This window comes from Marmota flaviventris, chromosome 12 (assembly GCF_047511675.1).
Source record: "Marmota flaviventris isolate mMarFla1 chromosome 12, mMarFla1.hap1, whole genome shotgun sequence".
NCBI classification, from domain to species: domain Eukaryota; kingdom Metazoa; phylum Chordata; class Mammalia; order Rodentia; family Sciuridae; genus Marmota; species Marmota flaviventris.
The window spans coordinates 84,907,771-84,932,772 of record NC_092509.1 but is presented as its reverse complement, the minus strand read 5'-3'; positions in this window follow the sequence as shown (position 1 = coordinate 84,932,772).

Below are 25,002 nucleotides of genomic sequence, written 5' to 3'. Positions count from 1 at the left end.
CCTCTAGAACTATGAGTAATAAATTCTTATTGTTTTCAAATTATCCAGTCTCTTTTCTGTTATAGTAGCACAAAAACAGTTAAATGAGTGAAAAGTTTTTATGTAGTTTTCTAAGATAGTTAATGGAAGTGTTCTTATAATTTCTTCAATTTTTCAACATGTAGCAAGCAAAGTCAACAGCTGAGAGCACCAATTGGGGAATGATGTTAAAGGTTCTAAAAGAGAGTAGGTGTGTATGATAGACCATTAGGAAACTCAGAGGTCTGTGGTCCTGTAAGTATTCAAGGTAACATATTTTTCTTTTTCAGGCACACTCAATTTCATGAGCACAGATGTGAGGTAGGCAGAACACTGGGTTTTTCCAGATTTGTTATTTTGTTAAGGAAGTAAAATTAAGCAAGAGTTGGGGAGGGGGTAGAGAGTTTATTTAAGACAGTAGTTATAATGGTTAAGTATTCTTGGTGCATTCGAGTGGGTTTATTCAACTACTTCCTTTGCCAAGTTAGAATTTCCTGAAGAGCAAACTGCTAATGTATGCCTGGATATCATGCAAGAACTGAAAATGTCTTAAGAAGAAAGAAACCCGTAGGCATTTGTAAGAACCAAAGAAAAGGATTTTGGGTAGCATTTTGCATATGAGTTTAAAATACTGCCAAATGGTCATGCACTGGGGGACAAGAACTGAGTAAACTTAATAACTTATCCTGCATTATAAGTTTTGTATTGTTTTGAATCAACAAAAAAGGTGGAATTCTTCACAGCATTTGAATGTGTATATGGTAATATGGATCAAATCTAATATATTATTCATAGTAGCATCCTTTGTCAATAATAATAAGAATCCATACCTATATATGTAGATCATCATAAAGAGAGTTCATTCTTTCATGATAGTTGCAAAAATGGTGAAATTGGCCTGCCTATATATCTAGTTATTTCAGGAGTAGATGGTATAGAACTGTTCTTAGAAAAGTTATAAAAGATGCATAATTCTCCCATCTTTCCCCCATTTCTGCTTTTGCACAGTTCTTAGTTTAATGAAGAAAAATCAAAGTAGAAAAACTATTCTGAGCTCTCAGTAAATAACATCACATAGCTGAGATGATAAAAGGAGCTGGAAGAGTGAGCTTGCCTTAATCTCATTGGGATGAGCTAAAGTTAATGTATGTACCACTAAGTCACCTGAGTATGAAAATAAACAATCTCTACCCTTCATGTTAGAAATATCAACCAGATCAAATTTGAAATTCCAATGAGTAATCGTGTGTGTGTGTGTGTGTGTGTGTGTGTGTGTGTGTGTTCACCCTATAGGAACAGGAGTCACCTTTTCCAGACCTCTGTTACTACTACTCAGTGTCATGAAAATCACATGCATATGAAATGGAATTCATGGACCGATTGGGACTGCCAGAATTTTGAATTTGTTTTTACTGCACTGAGAAATATGTTGATGATGTTACAGGTGATGGTATTGAGATTAAGAAAGATTAAACAAATTTTAGGGAGTCAGATATCAAGTAGATGAGTCAGTAATTCAAGCCTACATAATTGACTTTGCCCCCATGTGATTGAATTATAAAGAAGAAAATATTAACCTGGTCTGACAGAATGTAATGTCTAAACATGGCAGGGATAAGGCACAGAGCAAATCTGATGTCCTTAGTATAAAAGTGTCCCACTGCTGAGTCCTCTGTTGCAGAAGAAATGGGCTCCCCGGAGGAATACTGTGAAAGTCAGGTATTACCTGAACATACCATTGCCAATTCAAAATGAGTCTGAGTTATGTGATGGACACTATCCAGAAGGATGAAAGAATGATGACCGCAAACTCACACTCAGAATTGATTCTGCATACCATGCAGTATTAAACACCGTGCTTCATATTTGATGCTACACATCTCACAACTACTCAGTTTTCTCTGAGTGCTTCTAATGATGCAGAACAAGCTCTAGCTGTTTGCACTAATATATTAGGCCAAATGACAAAAATAGTGCTCCAGAAAAGTGACTAAAACTTCTCAACTTATCAAAAGCATGAGGTGAAGTCAGGAGGCAATATTCAATGAGGATTTAAGGAAGGCTTTTTTTTTTTTTTTTGTATTTCTATCTTCTTTTTTTCTTCCTAATTTTTAGGAGAAAAGAAATTTAACCTTCAGAAAAAAGAAAGGTGGGTAGGGTGAAGAGATCTCTAAATTGGAAGTTGCTGAATGATAAAAATAACTACTCATTATGTATTTTCTCCCTACTACTTCCCTCTCCTTATAGCAGAACACAAGGTGTTAAACAAGGATAGTTTTCTATGGCTGGCTGTAGTTGGCAGTGGCTCAACTGAAGAAAACTGGAGTGCAGAGAAATGGTAGGTAATGCAAACTCTAAATTGTGGGCTCTCTGTTTTTTTTTTTTTTTTTTTTTTTTTCATTGTGCAATTATCAAATAGTTCACCAGAAAGGCTAAATTTCCAGATTGTTTTCAGGAAATAAGAGGAGTGGTACATCCTGCCCAACTCTGACAGCAGGCAGAACTGATCTCAGGGAATCAGGGAGTGCAGTTAGTGTGCTATATCAGCAAACAGGTTGGAGAATGTATGGGAATACACTGGAGTTTGCTGAACTCACCAAATTGTAAAAGTAAAGATTGTTGCTTCTAGGTTTACTAATATCTCAAGTAAGCAGGAAAGACCAAATCAATATGTAGTTATACTAAGTTCTGTAAACTATTCAAACATCTTATATTATTTTCCTTGATCTCTCTTTGCACATTTGGACATTTTTGCTCATGATCATCTAAATTGAAGGATAAAATGGGGGAAAAGAAAGAAAGTTTAATTCAGGTCAACCAATTCTGCAGATGCTAATAGCACCATTAGTAACTTTCTGATTTAGTTTTCTGAATAGTAATTATTACCCTAGGGTACTGCATAATTTTTAGTGAACTAAAAATAAGAATATAGCTGTCAAAGTGGCCTAACTTATAATCGGTTGTATGAGATAGATTTATATTTGTAATTATATAACCTTAGCTGTGAAAGGTTTCCCAAGCAAATGCCAATCATTACAGGCAGAATCTGTGAGGGCAAAATGGTACTGTGTAGCACCCACCAACCATTTAAAAAAAAAAAAGAAGCAATAACAGTGTAATCTGAGATTATGTGTGTATATATACATTATGTATATATATATACACACACACACATATAAAATCTGTATACACACTTCATATGTATATAAACCACACAAACACACAAATAGCGATTTCAGTTTATATAGTGCACCATAGGTGACTTTGTGGTGATCAGTAGAATAAAATTATTTTCATTTCAGATATTGCAAAATTCTGTATTTCAGCGTTATTTAACAATGAAATATTATTTAATCAATACATATATTATGGGCTAAAATTGTTTTTAATCAGCACACATAAATAGGAATGGATGCAGAAGAAAAGAATGAGAACTGACACTGTATAAAATAGTTTTATACAGGATATAGTATTGGTGCAAAGAATATATTTTATTTTTGATAATGTTTTAAGACTATATTCTGGACTTTTTAAAAAAATCAAAGTAAATAGAAATTTGTAACCAATAACAATTGATTACTAGACTTTCTTTTACCAATTTTTTATGTTGATGGTGAATTGTATTCTGTGGAACAAATTATTAAACTTTAATACCTTGGACTATTTTGAACAACTGATACAAATTCTATACATTTCCTTTGTTTTTTTAAGTTTTCTTTTCATTTATCCTTTGTAAATCTGTTGTGTTAATTAAATTGAAATTATCAGACTAAATAATGAAAATTAAACACAGTATAAAATAAGGCCCTCCATAACATATGACTTTGAATCATTATCATCATGGATGTTATTGTAGTTTCCAATGAGTTCTAAGCTATTTAAAGAGAAATACATATTCTTTGGATAATCAGAAAAGATGCAAATTTATATACAAATACCTGATTTTCCAATTATTCTCCACTTTAAAAATCATGTGGACCATTTATACTCTGTAGAATAGTGGGAAAACAGCAAAATTGACCATATCTTATTTAATTCTATTTCCATTATTTTATTATTTTAACATGGACTAAATCTTATTAGTAAGAAATTATTTTAGCATAGTGAAACTGAATCTATCCTACTTTTTTTACAACTTTGTGTTTTGAAACAGAACTCATAAGAATTTGAGAAATATAAATAGTTCCTATTGGCCTTCTCCTTAGCTTCCTTCAATGATGATACGTTATGTGACCAAATTAGATTGTTTAAACAAGGAAGTAGATATTTATGTAACAGTACTAATTTAGGTACAGAATTTTTTTTTCAATTTTAACAGTCTTTACTTGCATTGTTTTTGTTTTGGTATATCATTCTATGAAATTTATCAAAAATGTCAATTCAAGTATCTCTACAATAAAGACATGAAATTATTCTATCATGGCCAAGATACTCCATCTTTCCATTCCTAATAGGCACTCATTTTCCCTTAAAGCTATGAAATCACCTATCTATCCTCCATCATGGAAATTTCATCATTCAGATAAAATTAGGTAGAGATACATATAACCATACGGAATTGACTTTTTTCTTTCTGGAAATATTTTTTATTGATTTTATTTTTTTAAATACTTTTTTGACTCAGCAAATTCTATGGAGATCCATCTATTTTTCTGTGTGCATCACTTTCTTATTTCTTTTTACTGCTGAAAAGTATTTCATTATATGAATACATCACAGGGCATGCCTATGGCTACCCTATGATGTGTAATTATAAAACATTCAAGCAATAGTCTAATGTATTAAATATTAATACAAAAGGAAATTTTAGTCTCTTAAATGTGCTAAACTATATGAAATGGAAATATGCACATATATCACACTTGAGATAAAAGGAGAGAGAAAAACAGACTAGAAAACAAAAAAGTGAGAATGTTAAAACCTGCTTGAACATCAACAAAGATATATGTAATTTTACTCAGTGATATCAGTTCTGCTACTTACCTCCCTGTGTTCATGTTTGACATCTTCTAAAGTAATATTTTAAAATACATCGTTTCGAAAGTAACTATTAGAAGCATTCTTCATAAATAACTTTATTTATTATCAAGTTCCCCTCTTAAAGACAAAGATGAAACTTTTCCATAGTTTTATTTATAACTGATAACTTAAATAGTATTTAGCTAAACAAAATCATTTTGAGCACTATCTTAGCTATTGCATAGAAAACATGTAGTTTATAATTCAACAGGATGACTCTCAAGAAATATTAATAACATTCCCTTTTCCTTCTCTCATTTTGACTATGCTTGGCTTGGAACTTGTCAAGTATAACCAATAACTTGTTCTACCAGAAAAAAATTTGTTTGCTGCACCATATCTAACTTTTTTATTTACACACATTCACACACTTCTATAAAACATTTTTTCGATTAGGCTGTGAAAGCTTTCATACACAGATATATGGCTATGATCAATTAAATAAAAATATATTTTTCAAAGCTTATTTGAATTATAGCTGTAAAGGAATACTTTTTATCTATAGCTACATGATCTTATTATTGATATTTTACTTAATTTTAAACTTAAAACAATCATATACTTGTCATTTCTATTTCAACAGTTATCAATTTTATCTTAATTTTATATATGTTATAAAATAAGTGCCACTAGTTATGTCAGATCTACCATATAGATTGTATATGGTAAATCCTGCTGGATTTTAATTAAAACATAATTAAATTTGTAAAATAATCTCTGTGTACATTATAATCTTTATTATATCAATGTGCCATCTTTTAAAATTATTTCATAACCAAATCATATTGAGTTTATTGTTTAGTACTATTTTAAAAATTTTTCAATGTGTGAAACGTTATTAGTTTTCTTATAATAGTTAAATAAAACTTAAGAAATGGAAAAAAGTAATTTATAAATACCCTTTGATTTTCAAAGAAATATTTATTATTTAAAAGAAAAATTTGGTTTATTATCATAAACAATAAATATAAAATTAATTCATTTTCATATAAAATAAATACCTGTGTTGAAAAATATTTTCATTCTCTAAGATTAAGAGGAAAGGAACCATGAATTCACAAATTAATACTATGTTGACAAAATAAATCATAGGGTAAAGTGAACTGCAAAATTTTGAGATTTTAAATAAAAATGATAATACATTATATAAAACCCAAATCTCCAAACATATTGTAATCTGAAACCCCAACTTCATGGTACAGATAAATAAAACAATTTGTTAATCACAGGACGTTTAAAGTGTAGTTTTTAATACTTGAGAGAACATAAGATTACTAGCAATTTTTTAGATTTATGTAGGGCATACAAAATTGTGAACAATTTAAGGCTAAAAGTGAACTTCCTAAGCTTTTGCTTAGTATAATGTCCATGATTGTCTAGAGATTTGCATAAAAAGATCAAAATGATGAGGTGATTATGCACAGATTCAAAATTTCAATCATACCATCTGTAGGTGGTCTCAATAATGAGATCCTCATTGCCTAAAGGGAATGAAAAATCAGCAGGCTGGTTTCTTGCAAAATTACAGGAAATGGTACATGTAAGGATAGTTTCTCCAATCATGAAATTAACTTCTGTCATCATAGCTCTCAAATAATTAGCTCTTTTTAAACATGAAAATAAATATTTTGTAGATAAAACTAAGCGGTTATTTTCAATGTCACTTACAAATTATGTGATTGAATATATTAACATGTGTCTGAAATTTTTTAAATTATACATAATGCTCACCTTGTAAATTTAATCTTGATTTACAAAGACTTTACTAATAGACATGTTTTTAAATAGCTATACAGAAAATAGCAGCCAATCTGCCTATCTTCTTTAACTTCTTACTGTGTTGCCCAGCTTGCAAAATGAACATGATGGATTAATCATTAGACACTGGAGGAGAAACAGAGAAAACTCAGGCCTAAAGTCTTTGGTCAGGGATTATGGATTATAACTTTTATGCTAGAATAGAGACTGTGGGCTCATCATATTGTAAAATTCACTTTTAATCTTATAACTATTGGGATATGATCATAAATCAATTAATTTAATAGTTAAACTGAATGTTTTCCTTGGAGAAATGATGGGATAGAATACAAATTCAAACCATTGAAATTATTTAGTGTTTGCAAGATTAAAAATGATAGTATTGCTCACAGGTCAATAACTTTCTAATGCCAGGGGGTACAGATGAAATAATAATAATAAAAAAAATCTCCAGTGTAAGCTAGGCATGGTGGTGCATGCCTGTAATCCCAGTGGTTTGGGAGGCTGAGACAGGATGATCAGGAGTTCAAAGCCAGCCTCAGCAAAAGCAAGGTGTTAAGCAACTCAGGGAGACCCTGTCTCTAAATAAAATATAAAACAGGGGATTATAGCTCAGTGGTTGAGTGCCCCTGTGTTCAACCCCTGGTACTCCCTCACAAAAATATAATAATAATATCCAGTGGAGACCTGCTCCTTCTAGCTAAAAGGGAAAAAGAGGAACAGCCTAACAAGATAAAATCTAGATAATTTACTGCTACCTTTAGTAAAGCAACGAAACACTCTTTCCCTTCACGGGCACCCATGGCAACAGATGGTGAATGGAGAGCTTAGACTTCCACCTCTATGAAGCTGTAGTGGGCTACCTCAAAATTATTACCTGATGGTTGTCAAATAACTCAGCCATCTATAGGTGCCATCAATTAGGGGGGTTTTCAGGAATTGTGGAGTCAAGGATGACTTTGGTAAAAGCCAAGACTACCCCACACACTTGGATATAATGTGGTTCCCTCCACCTTCTTCCTTGAGAAGATGTGCAAGGAAGTCTCTTAGGGAACCAAGGGTTTTTACACTGCTCAGTGGAAACAAAGTACCCCCAAGAGTAATGTCAGTGCAGAACACAGAAGGAGTCCAAATTCCCATATCTGGCCAATGGCAATAAGGAGCTCACACTTCTCATTAGGTATTAATTGAAAACCCTGCCTGGAGCCATTAGAAAATTCTAGATTAAACAGAAGGATGACACAAAAAAGAACCAGAGTATCATGACATAATATAAAAATATCCAGCTTTCAATCTTTATATACAAAAAAACCAATGAGGTCTCAATCTAAATGAAATGAGTCAATAATGTTTACCAACATTAATAAGGAGATGCAAAATTCTCTGACAAGGAGTTTAAAAGAAGCAATATAAAAAGTAATTCAAGAAGTAACTACAAACACACTTGAAACAAATGAAAAAGGAAAGCTTTCTCTCTCTCTCTCTCTCTCTCTCTCTCTCTCTCTCTCACACACACACACACACACACACAAACACACATATACACACACACAGAAATAGGTCTCAGAAAATAAAAAAGACAAATAGAAGAAAATATTTTAGAATTAAAAACCCAATATTTAAAATAAAAATCTCAATGAATGGAAATATGAATGGAGGGAAGAAGAAGTACCTGGTGACACAGAGGTTGGAAAAATAAGAATTAACTCAATTTAAGCAATAGAGAGAAATGAGTTTAACAATTGAACCACATCATTGACATACAAGGATAGTGAAAATAAATCCTAACACTCATATAATTTGAAAGAAGAAAAGGCCAAGGTTGAGAAATTACCAAAACAAAGGATGTTAAAAAAAAAAAGACTTCCTATCACTTGAAAATTTATAAAATCACAAAGTTTAAGCCTACAAATTTAAAATAATGATGAAAATGACACTTTGTATGGATGAAAAATTAGAAAAAAAAAGTGTGCATGGTGAGAGACAGGGGCTTAATTTCATTTTGCTCCATATGGATTTCAAGCACCATTTGTTGAAGAGGTTATCTTTTCTCCAATATATGTTTTGGCACCTTTGTCTAGTATGAGATAATTGTATTTATGTGGGTTAGTCTCTGTGTCCCCTATTCTATACCATTGGTCTACAAGTCTATTTTGGTGCCAATACTATGCTGTTTTTGTTACTATTGCTCAGTAGTATGGTTTAAGTTCTGGTATTGTGATGCCACCACCTTCACTCTTCTTGCTAAGGATTGCTTTACCTAATCTGGATCTCTCATTTTTTTCCAGGTGAATTTCAAAATATCTTTTTCTATTTCTATGATGAATTTCATTGGGACTTTGATTGGAATTGCATTAAATCTGTATAGTGCTTTTAATAGTATGGTCATTTTGACAATTTTAATTCTGCCTATCCAAGAACAAGGGAGATCTTTCCATCTTCTAAGGTCTTCTTTATTTTCTTTTTTTAGTATTTTGTACTTTTCATTGGAGATATCTTCCACCTCTTTGGTTGATTCCCAAGTATTTTATTTTGTTTGAGGCTATTGTAAATGAGGTAGTTTTCTTAGTTTCTCTTTCAGAGAGAGGATTTGTCACTGATATACAGAAATGGCTTTGATTTATGGATGTTGATTTTATACCCTGCCACTTTTCTAAATTCATTTACTAGTTCTAGAAGTTTTCTGGTGGATTTTTTTTTTTGGGGGGGGGGTCCTCTAGGTATAGAATGATGTCATCAGCAAATAGTGATCCCTTGAGTTCTTCTTTTCCTAGCCATATCCCCTTTAATTTCTTTTGTGTGTTTAATTGCTGTGGCTAGAGTTTCAAGACCCTCTCTCAGGATGGGTTGGGGCACTCCCTTCCTTGAACTTCCCTCCCACACCCCTGCAAAGCTTTAGTCAACAGGAAATACCACTGAATTATCTATGAATTTGTAGGTCAGGCTTCCTGAGATGTTAAAGAGCTCAACTTTGTTCAGAAGGATTCTTTATAATGCTATGAAGCGACCATGTCAGAAAAAGTATAAAATTCCATGAGAAATAATGTAGTGACCCAATAAGGTCTAGTGCACTAATCTGGAAATCAGTCCCTTTAATAATATATTATTAAAAGAAAATCAGTTTTCATCCAGCCCCTAGGTTAGCTACATATAATTCCAGATATTTCAAATAATCTTTTAAAGTTTTCCTATTTCTCCAGATGGATAAGCTGATGCTAGTTAGGTGTATTTCCTTTGGATTGATGTGGGTAATAATTCAAGAGAAGGAATTGATTAAAATAAACAAGATATTCCTAGTAGTCTTTGTTATCAGATGTCTCCATAGCTTTATAATTAAAGTTGTTAAACAAATGTTTAATTCCCCTAGGATGTTTACATAGCAAAAATTTAACTATGGAGTCAGCATGGGAGATATTGCATCTGCAGTCAAATTGATTGAAGTTACATCATTTATCAATGATTCCTTAGCTACGTTTTATGGTTATCTAATTGTTTAAATTAAAAGACAACTTAAAATGCAATTGAATTTAATCAGAATTAGAAATTTTAAAATAATCAATATATGATACATTTTAAAGTCATTGAATTTTTATTACACCATAAAAATAATTTAATTTTCTTTGATCTAATCCTCATTATGATCAGGAACATTAAATAGGGACAAATATGTTTTATAAAACAACACACAAACACCAAAAAACTATGGAATCATATTCTGGCTCATGATACTTAAATTTCTAGATTTTTATAATGTTTAAATATGTATTCTATTAATAAAATAACTAACCAAATATTTATGAACATTTATAATTTCAGCCAGATGCTGAAATAAGAACCAAGAGTACTAAGATCAATTAGAAATGACTCTTTCCTCAAAGAGATTCTATTCTAGTTGTTGAGAAAGACACTTGAAGGAATAATTACACCCCATCCTGTTAAAGGATGTGGTTAATTAAAAAACAAAAAGTTCCATGGAAAGATAGAGAAGGAATTGTCTAACTAATTATGGGGCGTGCTACATGCTTAAGATAATTAGGTCTCTCCTAAGATAAGAGTAGATAATTTCAAATGGAGCATAGGAAGAAATCTAAGTGTACAGCATGAAGATTCTGCATTTGCTGGAAAAGTCCAGGAGGGCATGAGGAAGCTGAGGTAACAAGTCCAGTAGTGTAGGAAGTAAATAGGACTTCAGTTAAGTGGGTGGAGAGGTAAAGCAGGCCTGAAATCCTCCCTGTTTGCAAATGTCACATTCTAATGGTGTTTAGAGATAACCCGCAAAAATAATCCAGAGTACTGCCTTTGCCTTCAGCTATGTTAGACTGATTTGACCAAATGCTTGTTCTAGAGAGAAACATGGAGATTCTGCTATTAAGGAGGAGGATAAATAAATATTCCCAGGGCTAGAGGAGGTACTATTGATGGATAATCAGGCTTTTTTTGAAGGAGGACATAATCATTGACCTAATTCTGTTTTGTCTCTCTACAACCTGCTGTTTTCTGAATTATTCTTTCCCTCAGTGTTTCTTAGGTTCCAAGATTACAGAACTGATAGATAAACATCTTTTTATTGCAACTGAAACTGTCCCCTGAGCAACTATAGTTTCCTTGACACCAAGGAAACTCTGCCTTGTCAATCCCACAATAATGATCAACCAGATCATGGGCTGAATGAGATGGCTAGCTGTGCAAACCTCCTTAAATTTTTATTTTCTTCCTTCCCTATGGACCCACAAAGCTGTTCTTGATATTCCAAAGACAGATCTTAGGTTGCTAGACCACATACTGTCTTCCTGGTATGGTCATCCTGCATGTGGATGACCTTTAGTGTCTCTACCACTCTAGTATCTTTTTTGGTCTTTGCGGGTAAATGGCTGGACCTGGTCTATTGGGACCCTTGGAGCCAGGCCTTCACCCAGGATTCTGGGAACAAACTGGTTATCATTCATACATTCCACCAGCCCAGCTAGTAAGTAAGGATCCCTACATAGCTCTCACAACAGGCACAAGAGTACAATGTCACCTCTTCTCCAATATTTTAAGAAAGACACTGGTTAAGTTATAGAAACCTAATAGGAGTGAGATGAAATCTTAGAGTAGTTTTGATTTGCATTTCTGTAATTGCTAGAGATGTTGAACATTTTTTTCATATATTTTGTTGATGTATTATATTTCTTCATCTGTGAAGTGTCTGCTCAGTTCCTTAGCCTATTTATTGATTGGGTTATTTGGGTTTTTTGGTGTTAAATTTTTTGAGTTCTTTATATATCCTAGGTGTATCTGAGGTGCATGTGGTAAATATTTTTTTTTCCTAGTCTGTAGGTACTCTTCACATTACTGATTGTTTTAAAGAACTTAAAAATCAGCATACTACCACGACATAGCCACATCAATGTTTATAGCAGCTCAGTTCAAAAAGAAAAACTATGGAATCAAACTATGTACCCTTCAATACATAAATGAATAAACAAATGTGGTATATTCAATGGAATATTACTCAGCTTTAAGGAAGAATAAAATTATAGTATTTGCTGGTAAATGGATAGTATTGGAGAATATCATGCTAAATAAAACAAGCCAATCCCCAAAAAACAAAGGCTGAAAGTTTTCTTTGATATGCAGATGTTGATTCACAATAAGGGATAAGGGGCAAGAATAAAGTTAGGGAAGAATAAAGTTACTTTAGATCAGGTAGAGGGGAGTGATGGGAAGGGGAGTCATATTGGGAAAGGAAGGATAGTAGAATGAAACAGACATTATTATGTTATATACATATATGACTGCATGACTGATGTGATTCTACAACATGCACAGTTAGAAAAAATGAGAAAATATACCTCATTTATGAATGATATATCAAAATACATAAATGCACTCTACTGTCATATAGCTAATTAAAGCAAATAAAAAAAATTTAAAAAACACAAGTTAAAAAAAAAAACCTGATAGGATTCTGACTCCCATCAACATGTATGTGTTACAGAGTTATTTAAGGCAAGAGGAACATGAACTTCCAACAAAAATTCACATTGTATCTTCTAAATTATGTATCCATGTACCACATAAATGGACATCAATATTTTCTTCTTTATGAATTGAAAATAATATTGCTACTATTTCTATCACTACTAGTGCTAATAATAATGTGTGATTTCACAGTATTTGTTTTAAATATAATAATTATTAAAATTGTTTGAATAATGTCATGTTTAGAGAAAGCACTGCATAAATATTAGCTGCTATTGTTGTTATAATTTATTAATATTTTCATTATATTAAGTAGTCTTTAATTTTTGCCTATCTCCTGATGTATTTGTCATTTTTTAATCAAAACTATAATAATAATTTAGGGCATAAAAAGGGTTAGATCCATATTGTAATGTAACTTTAGACATTACACTATGATAGTAGATGCATACAAGATTTAAAATTAAAAATATCACTCCAGAGAGTGTGCAGATAGAATTATTATGAATTAGTATGAGCAAATATTCTAGTCAAAAGAAGTCTAATATAATAAAACTAAGACATAAATTCCAGATTTTTAATGCATATAATCTCAGAGATTTGGGAGGCTGAGATAGGAGGTTCTTAAACTCAAGAAAAGCCTGGATCTCAAATAAAAAATAAAAAGTTTGGGGACTGTAGTTCAGTGGCAAAGTATCCCTGGGTTCAATTGCAAGTTCAAAAAAAAAAAAAATTGGATGCAAACTGCCATAGCTGCAGCAGAGTTATCAGAAATGAACTGCAACAAAAAAGTATAGTAGATGAATCTGCTGAGGGTACCTTGTCAGGAAGTAAACATTCAAAGATTAGGAACTTTTCCTATCTTTATCAAATATTTGAGACATACAGAATTGCCTGGGGTATAGTAGTAATTCACCAATTATTTTTAACAAACTCAAATTTTAATGAACTTATTAATCTATATAAAAACACAAAAGGTAATCGAATAAGATGATACTGAACTACATTTTGGATAATATAAGTATGGAATATTTTGGGAAATCCAGGAGAAGCTAACATTTAAAGAATTTTAAAAGTCTACACATAATCAGCAACATACATTTTGATACCACCCTCATGTAGATACCAAAATGGTAAGAGTGGATAATGTAAATCAATTTATTCTCTTCAATTTTGCATAGAAATGTCAGAACATCCTTTACAAAGGAAGTTGTGCAAAGCCTACTAATGTGTTCTTTATATCATCCACACATGAAGAAATTAGAATTCTTTGGTAGGTTTGGAAATGGTTTTGTGAATCATTTGATTTGAGGCCTGTCACTTCACCTGTGCGGAACTTAAGCCTCCTCTTTTGAAAAATAATATCCTTTCTCACGCTTATGTTGTCAAGATGAAACGAGGTGATCTTTGAGGCAGAAAAGTTTAATAGTTAAAATTCAAATTTTTTATAATTTAAAACAAAATATGAACAAGCAATAACAGGATGGATTTAATATTAATATTTAGTAGGATAAAATTGAATTGATTTGCAGCGAAGGAGAAATTCACATAGTGTTTCTCCTCAATTCGTTTTGCTTTCTTCTCTCCTTCCATCTGTCCAGTTCAACACTGAGCCTGTATACACTGCATCTCTTTGCTTCTCTACTTGTTAAAAGTCAATTATTTTACGTGTAATGATTAAACATATGCTGTATAACTCTTAGGTACTAATGATGAAAGCTTTGAAATGCTGCCTTCTACTGTAATAGTAAGTGCTGGGTGAGGGTTTTGATTTTATTCTGCATGTGTTATATTAAGTAAACCCATTATTGTTTCATGGATGGGGCAGGAAACTAAAAAAACATAGGTGAGAATGACATAACTTTATTGTTCATAGCAAAGTAAACACATTCAATGTCACATTTGTATTCATTACCTTTTTTTTGTGTGGGGGGGTGAAGTTTACTGGGGATTGAACTCAATCCCTGAGCCACATCCCCAGCCCTGTTTTGTATTTTATTTAGAGACAGAGTCTCACTGATTTGCTTAGTGACTCACTTTTGCTGAGCCTGGCTTTGAATTAGCAATCCTCCTGCCTCAGCCTCCAGAACTGCTGGGATTATAGATGTGCACCATAGCACCTGGCTGTATAGTTTCTATTTATAGCCTATGCCCTGTGGGACCAGATGAATACCTACATACACAGTAGGTTACAGGAGAGAAATACTGCCTGGAGAATCATAAATTTCACAGTAAGCAGTAAGTAAAACTGGTCCTGAAAAAGAGATTACCTCATTCTCTGAGGTTGCATTTTGCAAACTTCAATAAGAGCAATCAAGACCTTGTAGCCCTGATGTGGTCACAAAGATGGGTAGAATTATTAAAGGACAATGGAGAATTTCTTCCCAGTGGAAAAATAAACAGAAAGGTAATTTACATTTACCAGAACACTGGGATATGTTCTGCAAACTGGGAGGATTACTGTATTATAGGTGCATACAGTAAGTATATAGTCCGAGGGTTGAATGTATCAGGATTCCTGAGGAAACTGATTTCTCCTCAGGGAACATTAGTATAATTAGACCTTAAATTAATTTGCCAATGGTAGAACTTTAGAGAATGAGACATCAAAGGAAACTATTTAAGAGAAGAGCTAAATGTTACCTAACCTAGAGATTAGAGTATCATAAGAACGATATGAAAGGAAGTTGAATAAAAAGTTTATAAACATGTAAGAATCACTAGATTATGTTCACATATTTAGAGATTTCATCAAAACTTTAAAAAACACCAATGATTTATATCTATCCATCCATCAAGCCATCCTCTGGTCAATACATTCATCTCAGAATTTTCCATATTTAGAGAGTACGGTTTTGGCAGGGAATGGACACAATGATCAGTGGAACAGATTAGAGAACCCAGGAATAGTCCTATGCAAATAGATCCAACTGAGAGTCTTGTTAGGAAATGAAGCTGGAGAAATTGAATGTCTGTTGGCAAATACATTACTTTCTCCCTAAACATTACTTTTTTATATACATCAAAATCAACTTAAACATGGATGAATATCTTACAGATCCATGGCTAGGAAACACGTTCATAGGTATGATTCCAACAGTATGACCCATTAAATGGAATTTTTGATATGATTAATTAGAGAGAAAATTGATATAATTTCATACAATAGAAATGAAACGTCTTTTCTCCTTAAAAGGCCCTGTTGAACATATAAGAAAACATGCTACATACTTGGAGAATATACTTAAAAGTCACATCTTCATCAAATGATGAGTGTCTAGTAAATATCTTTAAAATTTTTCAAGATTCAATATGAAAAAAATCCACTTTAACATTTTAACAGACCTTTCACTGAAGATGTTATATTCCATGTATCAGGAATATAACATCTTCAGTGAAAGTATGTATAATATGTCAAAATAGACTGTACTGTCATGTATATCTAAAAAGAATAACAACAAAGGATGAGATCAAAATAAAAAAGAAAGAACACAGAGATAATAAGTGTGGATGTGAAACGATGCTTCATATCTTTAGCCACTAGGAAACTGAAAACTGAAATCAAATTGCAGTATCCTTACATACCAATCAGAATGACTGAAACCAACCAATCAATCAATCAACAACAGATGAGATACTGAGAATCTGTATCATTCCCACATTATGGTGGGAATGCAAAATGGAACAGCCACTCTGGAAAATGAACTTGTAGTTTCTTAAAAAATTGAACTTGCAAACCACCATTGGACTTTAAAATTACCCCTGGGGCCTTTATTCCAGAGAAATGAAAACTTATTTTTGAAAACCTTTTACACAAATATTTATATTCCTTTTATTCACAGTAACAAAAAATGGAAAGTAACTTAGAGGTACTTCAATGGGATCACAGTTAAACAAACTATGATAGATTCATACCACAGAACTCTACTAAATACAATAAAAATGGAGGAAAATTTATTTATGTATGTTTCAACTTAGATGCGTCCCCATAGCCTCATGCTGAGTGAATACAACTCATTTACAATGTTGCATAATGTATGACTACATTTTCATAATATTCTTGAAATAACAGGGGAGTAAAAATGGAAAAAAAATGAGTTGTGGTTGTCAGGGTTTAAGGGTGAGGAAGAAAGTTTTTGTGTTTGTTGAAGTGTGAAAAGAGGATTCACAAAGCAACAATTATTTTGTATCTTGATTCTATCAAGTCAGTATCCTGGTTATGATATTGCACTATAGCCTTGCAAAATTTTAGTGTTGAAGGAAGCCAAGTAAAGGGCAAACAGGATCTGTCCAAAATATTCTTATAATTCCATGTAAATTTACATTTATCCTGAAATAAAAAAAAAATTTGAAAACAAAAGAAATACATGTATTTGGAAAAGATTTATTTTCTTCCCTTAGTACTTGAACAAATTCTATGCTAATGTGATTCATATTCTTAGTCTTTTTTTCTGAATATTTTTTGTTCATCTGAATATATTTCTTAGGAAATGCATTATACTTTTTAGAATTTTGAACAAAGAGCATGATAGCCTCACCATTAGTTATGTGTTTGAACAAAACACATGTCTCTTTTCAGTTGTTAAAAAGATGAAATTTAAAAATTATTTAAGTAATAGTATTCATCCATTAAGAACCAGCTTTTCTTAAATTTATTTTTAATAAATTAAAATGGAAAACAATTCCACTTTAAAAACCTGCACATTCCAAATCCTTGAGGTTCTCTATACTCATTCTCATTTATGCTTACAATCTGTTGAGAGCCACAGCCGAAGGGGCCCCAGCAAACTTCCAGCTGCCAGCAAACTTCCAGCTGCCGGCTGATGATTGGCTCACAGCGGCCCCAGCAACATCTAGCTGATTGGCTCCTCGGCCCCAGCAACATCTAGCTGATTGGCTCCTCTGCGGTGATGCTCATTGGACTGTTTCCCTGCCCTTTCAGACCACGGAGCTGCTCATTGGGGGACTTTTTTGGCTCTGCCCACGTGACCCAGCCAATCGGCCTCAAGAGCAGGAGGATTGTGGGAGGTGGAAAGAAGCTTGTGGGGGGAGAGAGAGGCTTGTGGAAAGCCGGTGGTGGCAGTTGAGGCTCTGAGGATTTTTCCTGAGAGGCTGTTTTGTTTGGCGTGTGTGGTTCTAAAAATAAAGTTAGTTTCTTTTGACAAGTGGCTTCTGATTGTGCCCAGCCAGACTGCGGCATTTGGTGGCTCGCACGGGGAGCGACTGAGGGTAAGTGAAACTGCTCGCCCCTGAGGGCAGGGCGAGAGGATGGGTAGCCATTTTAAGATTCTTCTTTTGTTATTTTGTTTCACTTTTGTTTTAAGTTGCCTGTCCCTGGAGATGTGTAAGATGGAAGAAAAACCGCTCACATCTGAGGAACAGATAGGGAGAAAGGACGGATGGACATTTCAGGAGGCTATTATAATGATTTTGTGTTGTTTCAATTTTGTTTCACTCTGTTTCAGTTTTGTTAGGCGTCATCTTGTTGGGTTGTATTATAGTAGAAATACGGGATCAGAAATTAGTAAAAAACAAACTGAAAGAGTGTTAAGTAAATTGTTAGAGGAAGGAGGCATCCCAGTAAAATCAATAGCAGTCAGGGCATACGTTGATACAATACAAAAATGTAGCCCATGGCTTTTTAAGGAGGAGTTGTTAAATATATCACAATGGAACCATCATGGTGAAGATTTAAAAAGAATAGAAAAGAAAAGCCCAGGGACTCTGCCAATTGGCACATTGCCATTGTGGACGTTCATATCTTGTTTGCTTAGTCCAAAGCCTTCAGTTCAGACAATGGTAGAGGAAGGAGAAGACATATTGATTCAAGTAAAAGAGAAGGTCTCTCAAGTTAGTCAGACAGAGGAAAAGATTCAAGTAAAAGAGAAGGCCTCTCAAGCTAGTCAGACAGAGAAAGAAAGTGTAAAACAGAAAAAGCCATCAGGGGGAAAGTTACAACAGGAGACTGCTACTAACACCTTTCTATCACCAGAGGACGTAAGTGTCCAACTAACAAGGCCACCTCCATATGCTGGGAGGTCCCCAACCCCCGCAGTTGATAGTTGGGATCCTGAGACAAGATCTCAAATATTAACATGCCCTGTATTTGAGGCAGGAGGGCAGCGATTTTACCAAGTTTTAAATTTCAAAACAGTGAAGCAGCTAAAAGAGGCTGTAACAACCTATGGTCCTCAAGCACCCTTCACTGTAAGCATGGTCGAATCCATTAACAACTTGAACATGACGCCAGCAGATTGGGCTAATATGTGTAAAGCTGTGCTAAATGGAGGACAATACCTGTTATGGAAGGTTGCCAATGAGGAATTTTGCAAGGAGACGGCTAGGCGAAATGCAGCAGCTGGTTATCCTCAGAGAAATCTAGATATGTTGTTAGGAAAGGGACCTTATGAGGATCAGCAGCAACAAATTGCATATGATCCTGGTGTATACGCACAAATTGCTGCAGATGCAATTAAGGCATGGAAGACTTTACAAGGACATGGAGGTTTACAAGGTCAATTATCTAAGGTAATACAAGGAGCTAATGAACCTTATGCTGAATTTGTAGATAGGCTTATTCAAACAGCTACCAGAGTTTTTGGGAATACAGAACAAACAATGCCATTACTAAAACACCTGGCTTATGAGCAAGCGAATCGTTGGTGCAGAGATATCATTAGACCATGAAAACATGAAGATTTAAACACATATATTAAATTATGTAGAGACATTAATGAACAAGAGCAAGTCGTGGCAGCTGCAGTAAAACAGGCTTTAGATGCCAGAGACATTAATGAACAAGGGCAAATTGTGGCAGCTGCAGTAAAACAGGCTTTAGATGCCAGGCCAAGAACATGCTACAATTGTGAACAAACAGGACATTTTAAAAGGAATTGCCCCATTGGAGGAGGGTTTAACAAAACTAGGTATCAAAGGAGTAGAATACCAGGTATTTGCCCACGATGCCGTAGAGGGAGACATTGGGCTAATGAATGCCGTTCTCAAACCACCATAGAGGGTACTCCATTATCAAAAAATGAACAAGGACCAGGTGTTTATCCACGATATCGTGGAGAAAGGCATCGGGCTCCATTGCCAAAAAATGGACAGGGGGCCCCAATGCTCCGGGGCCCAAAACCACAAATATACGGAGCACTGGAGGAACACAGCAACCCCATCAGGGTAGTGCCCAGGACACATTGTCCATCAGATCCCTCATCAGACAAACCAGAGGGAGCGCAGGGTTGGACATCTGCGCCTCCACCAGAGCAGTACTAACTCCAGAGATGGGAGTTCAAATCATTCCCACAGGGGTGAAAGGACCTCTTCCCAAAGGAACAGTAGGCTTATTATTGGGACGCAGCTCTTCTACTCTAAAAGGACTTATGATAAGTCCTGGGGTAATTGATCCCGATTATGAAGGTGAAATAAAAATTATAGCCAGTTCTCCAAAGGGTATATCAGTAATTTCACCAGGAGATAGAATAGCACAGTTACTAATAATACCCAGCCTACATGATAAATTTTCCAGTCGTACTGTAGAAAGAGGTTCCAAGGGATTAGGCTCCACAGGTGTAGATTGGGCTATGCTTTCTTTAAATTTAGATTCTCGCCCCATGCTAAAACTAAATATTCAAGGACATGAATTTAATGGGCTACTGGATACAGGTGCAGACCTTAGCATCATCTCTCGTCAAGAATGGCCAAAACATTGGCCATTACAACAAGCCACTCAAACGCTTCGAGGCCTAGGAGTGGCGACTAATCCCCATAGAAGTGCAATGGTATTAGATTGGAAGGATCCTGAAGGATGTGAAGGAACTATACAGCCATATGTATTGGATCATCTTCCCGTAAATTTATGGGGACGAGATGTCCTAGATCAATTAGGTTTGACATTAACAAATAACATCAACCAAAATGCACCCACTATTATGACTAGACAAGGTTTTAGGAAAGGAAAAAGATTAGAAAAACAAGAACAAGGTATAGCAGCACCAATACAAATAGATCAAGGAACAGAAAGACATGGGTTGGATTTTCAGAAAGGGCCACTGAGACAATAAAAATTACTTGGAAATCAGAAAGACCAGTATGGGTTCCTCAGTGGCCCCTGACTAAAGAAAAGATACAAGCAGCCCATGACCTGGTCAAACAACAATTAGCAGAAGGACATATACAACCTTCTGTATCTCCCCATAATACTCCCATTTTTGTCATCAAAAAGAAATCTGGTAAATGGAGATTATTGCAAGATTTAAGAGCCATTAATAATGAGATGGTTATTATGGGACCTGCTCAATCAGGGATTCCTTAGTTGTCTGCTTTGCCAAAAACCTGGTATGTTTTAGTTATAGATATTAAAGATTGTTTTTTTTTTTTTCAATTCCAATTCATCCTGAGGATAGTCCACGTTTTGCATTTACTATCCCTGCACTGAATCATGAAGGTCCTGATCAGAGATATGAATGGAAAGTACTCCCTCAAGGGATGGCTAACAGCCCAACTATGTGTCAAATTTATGTTAACAAAGCAATCCAGCCACTTAGAAATCAAAATCCTGAACTACAAATATTTCACTATATGGATGATGTATTATTAGCACACAAAGATAAAAACACATTGCTAGAATGTTATGCCACACTTACAAACTTATTAAAAAATTATAATCTAGAGATAGCAACAGATAAAGTACAATTAAATTTTCCAATTAATTATTTAGGAGTTCTATTATCCTCAACCATGGTCCGTCCACCAAAAATTCAAATACGAGTAGATCAACTCAAATCACTTAATGACTTTCAAAAGTTATTAGGAGACATAAATTGGATAAGGCCTTATTTAGGTATACCAACAGGAGAGTTGGGACCTTTATTTGATATCCTAAAAGGTCCATCAGATCCAAATTCACCCCAAATGTTAACGCCTGAAGCAAGAAAGGCATTAAAAATCATTGAAACATATATGGAAAATATGCATTTGGATAGAATTGATATAAGTTTGCCTTTATTATTTATTGTACTACCAACAAAAAATATTCCTACAGGAGTATTTTGGCAAGAAGGTCCATTATTATGGATACATTTATCTTATTCTCCTAACACTATTCTTACTAGGTATCCTGAGGCTGTAGGACAATTAATACTCAAAGGAATAAAAGCAGCAAAGGGAGTGTTTGGAATTTCTCCCAATAAAATTATTACTCCATATACTATGAATCAAATTGATGAGTTAGCTAATGAGTTAAATACTTGGGCAATAATCATGTGCAAATCTAATGTTTCATTTGATAACCACTTACCATCTAATCCTTTATTGTCTTTTTGGTCATTGCATCCTGTAATTTTTCCAAAAATGACAAGAAAAACACCTATCATGAATGCTCCAAATATATTCACTGATGGGTCAAATAATGGTACAGCAGCAGTAGTTACCCCTGATCAAACTTTTACATTTTTAGTACCCAAACAATCAGCTCAAAAGGTAGAGCTTAATGCAGTTTTACAAGCTTTTGTGATGTTTAAAGATTCTGTATTTAATTTATTTTCTGATAGTCAGTATGTAGTTAATGCTATAGTATCTCTTGAAGATGCTGGTAGGATTTCCCCTTCTTCTACTGTTTTATCTTTGCTTTCCACTATACAAAGTCTAATCTGGGACAGAAAAGATCCATTCTTTATAGGACATATCAGGGCACATACAGGATTGCCTGGAGCCCTTAGTTTGGGCAATTATTTAGCAGATAAAACTACACATGACATACATATTTTTTCTACACTAGAAGAAGCTATAAATTTTCATAAAAAGTTCCATGTCAATGCTAATACTTTACAAAAGCGTTTTAAAATAACTAAGGAACAAGCTAGACAAATAATAAAACAATGTCAAAATTGTGTGACCTTTTTACCACAAGTTAATCTTGGAGTCAATCCTAGAGGATTGATACCTAACCATATTTGGCAGATGGATGTCACACACTTGCCAGAATTTAGAAAATTAAAATATTTGCATGTTACAGTTGATACTTCTTCTGGATTTTTGATGGGCTCCCTTCATGCCGGAGAAAAAACTAAAGATGTTATAGCTCATTGCTTACAAAATTTTGCCACTGTGGGTGTTCCAAAACAGTTAAAAACAGATAATGCCCCTGGTTATACTTCTACCTCTTTTAAACAATTTTGCTCAACATTTGGCATTACTCATATAACAGGAATCCCATACAATCCACAGGGACAAGGCATAGTTGAAAGAGCTCATCAAACTATTAAAGCAAAAAGAAGGAATTGGGAAGGGGTATATATTCCCCAAAGATAAACTTAAAATAACCCTTTTTACTCTAAACTTTTTAAATTTGGATTCATCAGGACTTAGTGCTGCGGAAAGGTATATGTGTCCAAAAAATGTACATAAGCCCAAAGTACTTTGAAAGGATATTCTAACAGGACAATGGAAAGGTCCTGACCCAGTAATTGTCTGGAGTCGGGGGTCTGTTTGTGTGTTTCCACAGGGAGAACAGCAACCGATTTGGATTCCAGAAAGATTAACTAAGGTCCTGACCCAGTGATTGTCTGGAGTCAGGGTCTGTTTATGTGTTTCCACAGGGAGAACAGCAGCCGATTTGGATTCCAGAAAGATTAACTAAAGCGATTTCTACAGACCAAAAAGAAGATGATTTGGCTCAAATCCATAACAACTGATATCCAAAACTCCAGTTTGGCTATTCTTACATCTGCAACAGAACCAGGATGCTTTTTTCAATATCTATTTTATTATTGCCTTTTGCCATATCATGAAGTTCTATTTTGTTTTTTGAGCTCATACAGACCTAGGTTAATGTTTTGCTGATCAGTTCTATTTTTTGACTATAGAGTTTTTAAACATTGCAATGGAGATTTCACCTGTAAAAAGTTATAAGGCCTTTACTATAATGTTATGTGTTGTATGTATTATATTATGTGTGCATACTTGTGTTTTGTGTTATATGTTTGAGTGTACGTATGTCCATATATCATATATGATGAGCGCTCATGATAAAATGGATCCAAATATTTTTTTTTCACGTGATTTATATGGTTTAATTTAAATTGGGTAAACAACTGTTGAGGATTGTTTTAATATGTAAACAAAAAAGAAGGTTAACAGATCTGTTTGTTTACTTTCACCTTTCCTTTTCATTATATTTAATAATTCTCTTAAAGATAATGTAAATTGTTAAGAAAATTGTTTTCTTTTAGTGCCTTCTGTAATGTTACATAATATTTTCTTTAGCCATTATTGCCAGAATTCCTATCTTCATCCCAGTGCCGGTGAAGACAATGTAAATTGTTAAGAAAATTGTTTTCTTTTAGTGCCTTCTGTAATGTTACATAATTTTTTCTTTAGCCATTATTGCCAGAATTCCTATCTTCATCCCAGTGCTGGTGAAGTCAAAGATAAAACCAATCTACAGCTTCTACAATAGCCATCACTGAACTGCTTGCAGAACTTGCCTGGACACATTGTGAGCTCACCTGTATGCATTGTGAACTATCTGTTGGTGCAGCGACTTGTGGTAGTGTTAGGGTTTTTTTGCTGATGATGTCACCGGTGGTACAATTTTTCAAAGGAGCCCTCAATTGGCTTAATGTCATGGCATTTTGCATCCTCCTCTACTAGTGATGGTCTAAAATTTGGGGGCCAACAGAGGTGAGGCAAAGAACCTCACCCCCCCCACTGGTGCAAAGGCCTATCCACAAGTATAGCTGTATGCTGGACCGGCAGTCAGTGACGGGTATGATCTAATTGCAGTGGTACCAACCTAAGACAGGAGGCTGACGCCTAGAGGTCAGTTCATCCGATGACGGGTAAGGACCATATGTTGAATTGGACTGCCTAACAGACACGGTCCCTAAGCCACATGCTTGTTGTTTAAACAGAGAGGGGGAGATGTTGAGAGCCACAGCCGAAGGGGCCCCAGCAAACTTCCAGCTGCCAGCAAACTTCCAGCTGCCGGCTGATGATTGGCTCACAGCAGCCCCAGCAACATATAGCTGATTGGCTCATCAGCCCCAGCAACATCTAGCTGATTGGCTCCTCTGCGGTGATGCTCATTGGACTGTTTCCCTGCCCTTTCAGACCACGGAGCTGCTCATTGGGGGACTTTTTTGGCTCTGCCCACGTGACCCAGCCAATCGGCCTCAAGAGCAGGAGGATTGTGGGAGGTGGAAAGAAGCTTGTGGGGGGAGAGAGAGGCTTGTGGAAAGC